Consider the following 10,142-nt stretch of genomic DNA (forward strand, 5'->3'; position numbering starts at 1 on the left):
AAGCTCCCTCTTGCTCTGAGCTCCAGTGCCGGGTGAGACTATGGGGGACCATTGGGGGAGTAACTGAACTGTCTGGGAATCAGGGCAGGAATGCACGGTGGCTTTCTTCCAGACGGAGGTGCTTGCAATGGTTATTGTTCCTGTGCTGGGACCTCCCTGGTGCAGGGTTGACTGGCAGCCATTGCTATTTGCTCCCTGCAGATTCCCTGAGACCCTGTCCTACCCAATTTAAAACCCCACCCAAGCTGTGCGCAGCAGCTTTTGCATATGAATGGCCTGTCCTTTCTCAGCCTAAAACCTATCAAACAAGCTGCAGCTGGGTCAGGAAGCCCCAAAGCTACCAAAAGAAGGCCCAAGGCCGGAACCAGAAGCAGCCTGCCTTGCTTCACAGCTGGGCCTCATCTGGGCACTTCCAAACTCAATACAAAGAAGTAGAATCTGCAGATCTCTCTGTAGCTCCTGCTGGGTGGCCCCAGGCAGTGGCTGACTTTGCACCTACTTGGAGATCCAAGAGCCAGTGTACCCAATGGTCAGTGTGAGACCATACCAGATTATAACTCTTCACATCCGTAAGTGACACACTCAAGGGGCAGACTCAGGGAGCACCAAAGCCCCACTGAAACAAGTCCTGCTACATAAGGGTGTCTGTTGCACAGCAGCTCTTCCATTGTAGACACAGCTGGTCCTCACAGCCAATTGGCCTGAGGTCAATTCCTCCCAGTGATACCAACAGCAATCAAGGCTTAACTACAACAAGACTGTACAAACAGCCCACAAAGGGGTGCACCAAGAGTATCCACCTTAGGTAATTTGGGAGGCTGAGCCACTGGGCCCTATAGGACACCTACTACACAAGGCCACTCTCTCAACTCAAGGAGACTTAGCAGCTACTCAATACATAGAAACAAACACAGGGAAGCAGCCAAAATGTGGAGACAAAGAAACATGTCATAAATGAAAGAAATGGAAAAAAGCAAACTACTGGATGTAGAGTTCAAAACCACTGTTATAAGGTTACTCAAGAATCTTCTAGAAACCTTAGAGGAACTTAGTGAGACCTTCAAGGATTTTAGTGAAAATGCCAAAAAAATGGAAAAGGACCAGCCAGAAATTAAGCATATACTGACTGCAATAAAGAATAATATACAGAGATTCAAGAGTAGACTAGAGGATCCCAAGAATTAAGTCAAAGATTTGAAATATGAGGAAGCAAAAAATACCCAACTGGAAGAGCAAAAAGAAAAAAGTATCCAAAAATATGAAGATAGTATAAGGAGCCTCTGGGACAACTTCAAGTGTACCAACATCCGAATTATGGGGATGCCAGAAGAAGAGAGAGAGCAAGATATTGAAAACCTATTTGAAGAAATAATGACAGAAAACTTCCCCCACCTGGTGAAAGAAATAGACTTACAAGTGCAAGAAGCAGAGAGAGCCCCAAACAAGAAGAATCCAAAGAGGACCACACCAAGACACATCATAATTAGAATGCCAAGGGCAAAAGACAAAGAGAGAATATTAAAAGCAGCAAGAGAAAAACAGTTAATTACCTACAAGGGAGTACCCATATGATTGTCAGCTGATTTCTCAACAGAAACTATGCAGGCCAGAAGAGAGTGCCAAGAAATATTCAAAGTGATGAATAGCAAGAACCTACAACCAAGATTACTCTACCCAGCATAGCTATCATTTAGAATTGAAGGTCAGATAAAAACCTTCACAGACAAGAAAAAGCTAAAGGAGTTCATCACAACCAATCCAGTATTATATGAAATGCTGAAGGGTATTCTTTAAGAAGAGGAAGAAGAAAAAGGTATAGATAAAAATTATAAACAACAAAGTGACAACAAATACATATCTATCAACAAGTGAATCTAAAACTCAAATGAATAAAAAATCTGATGAACAGAATAAACTGGTGAATAGAATAGAATCAGGGGCATGGAAATAGAGCGGACTGACAATTCTCGGGGGAGAAAGGGGTGTGGGAGGTGTGGGAAGAGATTAGACAAAGATCTTATATGCATATATGCAATACCTATGGACACGGACAGTGGGGTGGCAAGGGTCTGGGGTGGGGTGGGAACTGGGTGGAGGGGAGCTATTGGGGGAGAAAGAGGGACATCTGTAATAATCTGAACAATAAAGATTAATATATATATATATATTGATTTCAGAGAGAAAGGGAGAGGGAGAGATAGAAAGATCAATGATTAGAGAGAATCATTGATTGGCTGCCTCCTGCACACCCCCTACTGGGGATCATCTACTGGGGATCATGCCCTTGACCAGAATCAAACCCAGGACCCTTCAGTCCGCAGGCCGAAGCTCTATCCACTAAGCCAAATGAGCTAGGGCTGAATTATTTTTTAATACATTACTAACAATAGACTGACTGATTTATGTGGTAGAAATACCTTTTTTCTTTACTGTGCAAATTACTATCACTGTAACCTTCAACGTTATTATTTTTCTTTTATACACTTTGCTAATTTTTAAAATATAGTAAATAAGGTAATGCTAGCTACTTAGTCAGAGACCCCAAAAGCTTATTTCTTATTTATGCTATAGTTGTGCTTATTCAACTGTGTTTTGTGACTGTTCTCAAGCCTTTCACCTCCCAGGAAGAGTGTGTCTAGAATCTCTGGGCTCTGTTGCCTTAAGGTCTCAAGCAAGACTCACTTGAACATTCTATTACATTTTTATTCAGTCTTCTTAGTTTATATAAAAAAAGACTGAAGAGTACAAAAGGAACAGTTCAGCCTTTTGGGTATTTTTATACAAGATTAAAATAAGATAAAGTAAAAACTCTTGTCAAACCATAAGATTGTAAAATTAGCATTATTTGGTGTTTATTTATTACAGATTTTATTATACAGAAAAGATTATATATATATATATATAATATATATATTATAACAGGTTTAATTAGTTTGGGTCCTTTCTGTATTTAGTATCAAGTCAAGACTTCATGGGTTTTAAACTTGGCAAGGAAAATAAAAATCACTAAAAAGGTTACTTCACTTGAAACATTTCCCATAATCCTTCTTTTCTTTCTGTCTCTCTCCCAATTTTTTTTTTGTTTCTATGGAAAAACACCAGGGAAAATATTTCAAGAAGTTATTTTAAAAAACAAAGAGGAAGTTAAATGAAGTGGAACCTCTCTTTTTAAATACAGTAAATAACACAAGGGATACAATTCACATCCCCAAACTGACCTATTAATTATAAAGATCAAGAGCTAATATCTCCCCTCATTGGAAAGCAAAAATAATAACAACTATAAAACTTAGTCAAAGACTAAGATATGTACAAAACTTTAAGAAAGAAAATATTAACTTCAAGAGAAGCAGAAGATGAGATATAATTAAAAGTAGGAAATCCAAGAGGAAAAGGAAAAAATTATACAAGCAACTTTTACAGTGCAGGGGATTTTTGTTTAATAGGAAGGAGAAGAAAAATAATGTTTCACGCATTTTACACAGTTTAGTGGTAAGTACTTCTTATACAGGAAAATAAAAGCAGAGTAAATGTAACTAAATCCGTGCAGTCCACAGTGAGCGTGAAATGAGAGCTCTCCCTTTGGAAATGTTAGGAGGATGTTTAATTGTTTTGCATAGCAGTTGCATGCATCCATGTTTCTATCCAATGAGAGATCTGTTTCCCAGGTCTATAATGGAAGATGAGAAAATAGGGGCTCATAGAAATTAACAACTTAATCAAGTTCATATTGCTAAGTATAAGGCAGAGTTGAGATTCAAACCCAAAATAAGTCTGAATCTAAAACCAGGTCTCTTTGTTTTAACAGTGCGAACTTACCTGTCTGATAAGAAATAATTAAGAATAAAGGTCCTGCCCTAGCTGGTTTGGCTCAGTGGATAGAGCATCGGCCCACAGACTGAAGGGTTCTGGATGTGATTCCGGTCAAGGGCTGGTAGCTCAGTTGCAGGCTTGGTTCCCAAACCCCACTAGGGGCACGTAGGGGAGGCAATCAATCGATGTGTCTTTCTCACATCAATGTTTCCCTCTCTCTGTCCTTCCCCCTTCCTTCCACTCTCTCTAAACATCAATGGAAAAATATCCTCAGGTGAAGATTTACAAAAAATATATAAAATAAAATAAAGTAAAATAAAATAAAGAATGACTGTTTGAAAAAAAAGAATAAAAGTCCTGGGGCAGAAGGATATTGCGTTGCACAGAATATCAAAACACAGAACTGTATGGCATGAGGAGCCTGTGGGATGCCCTTCACATTAGACTCTAGAAAGCAGATATTGAGATAAGTTAGGAGTACAGAGTTTATTGGCAAGTACTAGTATACCTTCAAAGGAAAGAGGAGGAAGTAGAATTGGGAAGAGGGAGCTGTCAGACCCTGACAGAGACTTAACAGAAGTTCTGCCAGCTCAGAGGGAAATCTCTGAAGCAAAAATCGTTCAAAGCTAAGCCTGTCCCACCTGTACCACCACTTTGCTCAATCATTGGCTGGGGAAGGGGGGGAACACTGAGAACTTGACCTCTGATCAAAAGCTGAGGCAAACCCTAAGGGGGCCAACTACTAGAGCCTGAACGCTCCTGAACTCCTCCAGGCTGGGGAGCAGCCTCTGTGAGGGAGGATTTGAGCAGCGCACTGCAGCGTCTGCCATAGATACACAGAAGAGCAACAGAGTTTGGATGACTTCGGAAGAGAAAGCAGAACAGAGTTCATTCTTCTGACTAAGTGTATCACCTGCATTTCCTGAGTCACAGTAATGTGGATTTAAAAACAAGATTACAAAAATAACCATTAAGAAAAAAAATCTATCTGTAATCCCACATGTGTGTATTATAGGTGTTGAGTTGGCTCTGACTCCTGGTGACCATATAAATATGAATAACGTCCATCCTGTCTTGTCCTTAACACTGCTCGGCTCCTGTAGACACATGCCTATGATGTTTTTTAAGTCAATCTAGCTCATATTTGGTCTTCCTCTTTTCCTGCTTGCTGCTTTTTTTTTTCAGCACTAATGTTTTTTCCAATGAACCCTGCCTTCCTTCTCATGATGTGCCCGAAGTAGGACAGCTTCATTTTTCTCATCATTGCCTCCAGTGATGTTTCAGGCTTCTTTTGCTCTAGGACCCACTTGTTTGCCTTTTCTGGTGGTTCAGGGTATTCATAGAGTTCTCCTCTAACACCACATTTCAAATAAATCAGCATTTTCCCTATCGCTGTTCAATTTTTGCATCCGTACATAATAATTGGGAATATACAGGTGTGGATGGCCTTATCCTTGGTCTCTCATGACAGACCTTTGCTCTTGAGCTTTCCTAACTCTTCCTTTACTGCCCTTCCGAGTCTCAGCCTTCTCTTGATCTCTTAGCTGCAGTCTCCATTTGAATTGATAACTAAACCAAGGTAAACAAAATTCTCTAACAATATAATGTCTTCATTGTCTATGTTGAAGTTGTGTATTTCTTCTGTAGTCATGATTTTTGTCTTTTTGATGTTCAAATGCAGTCCTGCTTTGGTACTTACTTCTTTCACTTTTATCAGAAGTCATTTCCATTCTGTGCTATTTTCTGCCAGTAAGATGGCTGCATCTGTATATCTTAAGTTATTGGTATTTCTTCCACCAATTTTCACTCCTCCTTCCTCTGAGTCTAGTCCAGTTTTTTGAAGACTATGTTCTGCATAGAAATTAAACAAATGGGGAGATAAAATGCACCCCTGTCTGACACCTTCTGTCTCTCCATGTTCTGTCCTGACTGTGGCTTCCTGTCCACAACACAGGTTTCACATCAGGATGATCAAGTGCTGAGGCATACCCATTTCTTTCAGAGCAACCCATAGCTTTTCATGATCAGCACGAAGGTTTTATTGTAGGCTATAAAACATAGACTAAGCCCGGCCAGCCTGGCTCAGTGGTTGAGCATCAACCTATGAACCAGTAGGTCATGGTTTCATTCCCAGTCTGAGCATATGCCCGGGGTTGCGGGCTCGATCTCCAGTGTGGGGTGTGCAGGAGACGGCTGATCAATTATTCTCATCCTTGATGTTTCTATCTCTCTCCCCCTCTCCCTTTCTCTCTGAAATCAATAAAAATATGTTTAAAAATAATAATTAATAAATAAAACATAGACTAACCTTCTGAACTTCTTTGGAGAACTCTAGTATTCAATGGATGTTTGCAATAAGATATAGAATGCCTCTTCCTTCTCTAAATCTAACTTGAACATCCAGCATTTCTTGCTTCATATTAAGTTAGAAGCCTTTGTTGCATCAACTTGAGTACCACTTTAATTGCTTGGAAAATTAGCACAATTACTATACTCCTGGGCATCTTCTTTCTTGAAGGTTTTGATGTATATTGAACATTTACAGTCTGTAGACAATTGTTTTGCTTTCCATATTTGTTGATATATTCTTTTTAGAATTAGATTCAGTTTCTGTGGCTTGAAATAATTATATTAGTATCTGATCTATCCCTGGCAATTTATTCCTTCCCAATACTTTCAGGGAATTTTTCACTTCACTTTCTAGAATTACCATTCTTCCTCATAGGAATCTTTTTCAAAGGTACTGGCCATCCTTTTGTTGCTTTGGTATAGATTTTCAGTATACTGTTTATACCTTCCCTTTATTTTCTCCTGTTCAGGTAATGTGCTTCCTTGTTGGTTGTTCAGCATTCCTAGTCTAGGTTTAAATTTCCCTTTTACTTTTTAATCTTCTGGTAGAAATCTCTTGTTTTTTTTTTTCTTTTTTATTATTTTCTTCTATCTCCTTGCATTGACTATTATAATAGTTCTATTTATCTCTACATGATAGTCATTGAAAAACTGTGTTCAGGATTCTAACACCTACTTTTGCCTCTCACCTGTCTTTAACAATTTCCAGTGTTTCTGCTGTCTTCCATCTCAATTTTCCTTTCCTTTTCACATCCATCATTGTCGTTTTTTCATTCTTCCCAAATAATATTTGAAGTCTCAGTCAACAGATCTGCTGGTTCTTGGTCAATTAAGTTTAACAGTGCATATCTGTGTTTTATGTGAACTCCAAATCCATCAGGAATGTCATTACGTTATATTTTGGCACTATGATTCTTTTAGTGTTTTTCAGTTTTACTCTAATGTTTGATATTAGCAATTCGTGGTCAGTACCACAATCTGCTCCTGGTCTTATTTTGGCACAGAGAATACAGTTTCTCCATCTCCTGCTTCCAATTACATAGTCTATTTGATTTCTATATTGGCCATCTGGTTATGTCCATGTATACAATCATCTGTTCAATTGTTTGAAGTATGTGTTTGTGATGGACAAGTTGTTGGCTTACTCCTCAAAAAATATAACCCCCAGTGCTTGCTTCAGCTGCACATATACTAAAATTGGAACAATATAGAGAAGATGAACATGGCCCCGCACAAGGATGACAAGCAAATTTGTGAAGCATTCCACGTAGTTCTTTTTAAATATAACACACAAATATAATACCCAGCTCTTCCCAAATAATTTTAAGAAAATCAAGCATCTCCCATAAGTTCTAATAGCATTCTGTTGACTACCATGGGGGAGCTTACAGTTTTTCTTATCTCCTGATCCAGATCACTGAGACATTGTGTCTATATGCACCTAAGTTCAGGGTGGTAGCTATGCCATTGTTACCCATTGGCAATACAACTGTCCAGACACTTCCTTATAGGCAGGACCACTGGTGATGTCAAGTAGCTTAAGACTGAGGATTCTCATCTCTAGTCAGAGGTTCTGATGTTTTATATCTGGAAAATAGAAGGCACTGAAGCAAGTGCTTTATCATTACCCGATACCAGCAATGCAGCTGTGGACAACATGGCTAAGATTCTGTCCATGTGTCACCAATGCCACCACTTCCAGGAGGACTCAGTGTCTCTTGAGATCTTGTTTCTTTTTCTTTTCTTTTTTTAAAATATGTTTTTATTGAAGGGAGAAGGAGAAAGAGAAACATTGATTGGCTGCCTCCTGCACACCCCCTACTGGAGATAGAGCCCTCAACCCTGGCATGTGCCCTGACTGGGAATCAAACCGGCAACTTCTCTGTGCATGGACTGACACATGAACTTACTGAACCACACCAGCCAGGGCACTGCTTATTTTTCATTGCAGGCCCTTTGCTTCCAGGCTAAGGATAGCCAGGCTGACTTATAATCTAAGTGGCAAATGCAAACACACTTCCTTCTAACAATAACATACTGGGCTTGACTTCTGTACTTCTATCTTCTCCTCCCTTAGGAAAAATTCTTTCTTCATAGCAAAACAGACCCTGCTGTGCGGCCCACTCTCAGAATTAAGCAGATATTCTTCTATCCTAGCTTGCCACATTCTTCTATCCTAGTTTTCTCCAATTCCTAGGGAATGGACAACTAATATGAGAAAGAAACTGACTAGTTGATCATTTTTATAGCACAATCTCTGTAAGAACTTGAAATGACCGTTATTATTACAAGCCTACTGGCCAAACTGGGCAGAGTTGGCATATAACAATCCTCATAAATAGTCTTGAATTTTCTATTTATTTTTCTTCCTATAACACTAACATCAAACTCTGTTTTCAGTACAAATACTTGCATTTGATAAAGATAAAATAATGCTTCATACTTTGGAACTGTAGCTTGAAGGATCAGTATCAGTCCTACAGTTTGCATTTGAATCATTTGTTAAAAGCTTTCTTTGCTGGAAGCTTAAATGCTTCCTATCCAGCTTGATTTGGGCTGTTACCTTATCAGACATGTTAGGAGGGCAGTACTGTGTCAGTACTTTTCAGAGAGCACTATAGAAATAAATCAGAACTCCAGACTTTACTCTTAGCGCCTGTCATACATTAAGCATTTTCAGTTTGGGGGATAGAAGGAAAACTGAGAAAAGTTGCATTTCAGTTGCTTCTCCAACTCTCTTGGAAACCTCATACTATTTTCTAAGAAAATAGTTTAAAAGAGCCCTTGCCGCTTTGGCTCAGTGGATAGAGCGTCGGCCTGCAGACTGAAAGGTCCTAAACTAGATTTAAGTCATGCCCAGGTTGCAGGCTCAATCCCCAATAGCGGGTATGCAGGAGGCAGCCGATCAATGATTCTCTCTCATCATTGATGTTTCCATCTCTCTCCCTCTCCCTTCCTCTCTGAAATCAATAAAAATATATTTTTTTAAAAAAGAAAATAGTTTAAAAGAGATAATTTCCTACCAATTCTTTTCATGCTACAGAAATAAGATACACTTGTAGGACATAGAGCACATAAGTATGCTCACCTCCTCTTCTGGTTAGAGTGGTGACACGTCCTTCCTGTTTATCGCTCTTGAGGATATCAACTTTTCCACACTTCAGTTCCTGGAACTCTTAGATGTCACAGCTTTCTCTGTTTTCTCTCTCCAGCTTTTCTCCACCACTCGGGTCCAAACCGAGACTGGAAATACAGCGATCTTACTTTCAGTTCAAATTTGAAGTTCTTCCTACACAAAACTCATCTAAAAGAGAGAAGAGACAGAAGATCCAAAACGGAAGGATTACATAAGCAGAACACCAAAATAGGAGTGAGAAGAGCTCTTTCGCAGACACAGCCTCAAATCTTTAAACAGACTTGGGTGTAAACATGTGCAACTATACAAGGTGCTATGGGAGTAATGAGGAGAGATAATTTGATCAGGTAATACCTGGATTGGATTTTAATCCTTGCACAGGGCAGGAGATTAGGGTTTGGAATTGAAATCTTGCTTAAACGCCTTTTGTGGAGAAATTGTTCCCAAAATGTAAAGAGAACTAAGAAGGGGGGAAAAAAATGGCTCAAGAGCCTAGGGGGCCGACATGCAAGCTCATCCTGGCTTGTACTTTGGGTGAAAACAATTGTTAAAAGAGAAACCAACTCCTTTGGCCTGCAGCTTTTCAGAATAGAAAGCCACATGGTATCAGAGAATCCCTAAACTGAGAACCAAACATAAATGTTGGTCTTCAGCCAGTTACACACTTAAGTACCTGGCAGAGTTGAATGCAAAATTGTCCTGCAGAGATTGTAGTGGATAATGTCAGTGTCAGTGCTTCACCCAGATTCCTGGATCTATTTTTACTGTGTCTTGGGAGGGGAGTCCCCTCTTTGGCATGCTTTCCTATCCAGCACCTATTGGGTCTCTTTTTTCAGGAAACTGC

General features: G+C 39.5%; 1 protein-coding gene across 1 annotated transcript in view; it reads right to left on the bottom strand.

Annotated features, from left to right (window-relative positions):
- The window catches only part of ABCC9 (ATP binding cassette subfamily C member 9), a 147,086-nt gene extending 137,654 nt beyond the window's left edge, over positions 1-9,432 (bottom strand). Inside the window, exon 1 of the mRNA XM_079775594.1 lies at positions 9,251-9,432. The gene's annotated coding sequence lies outside the window, so the exon portion shown is untranslated. The remainder of the gene's footprint in view (positions 1-9,250) is intronic.
- Positions 9,433-10,142: the final 710 nt, after the last annotated feature.

Source organism: Cnephaeus nilssonii (genome assembly GCF_951640355.1).
Source record: "Cnephaeus nilssonii genome assembly, chromosome: 6".
Lineage (NCBI taxonomy): Eukaryota > Metazoa > Chordata > Mammalia > Chiroptera > Vespertilionidae > Cnephaeus > Cnephaeus nilssonii.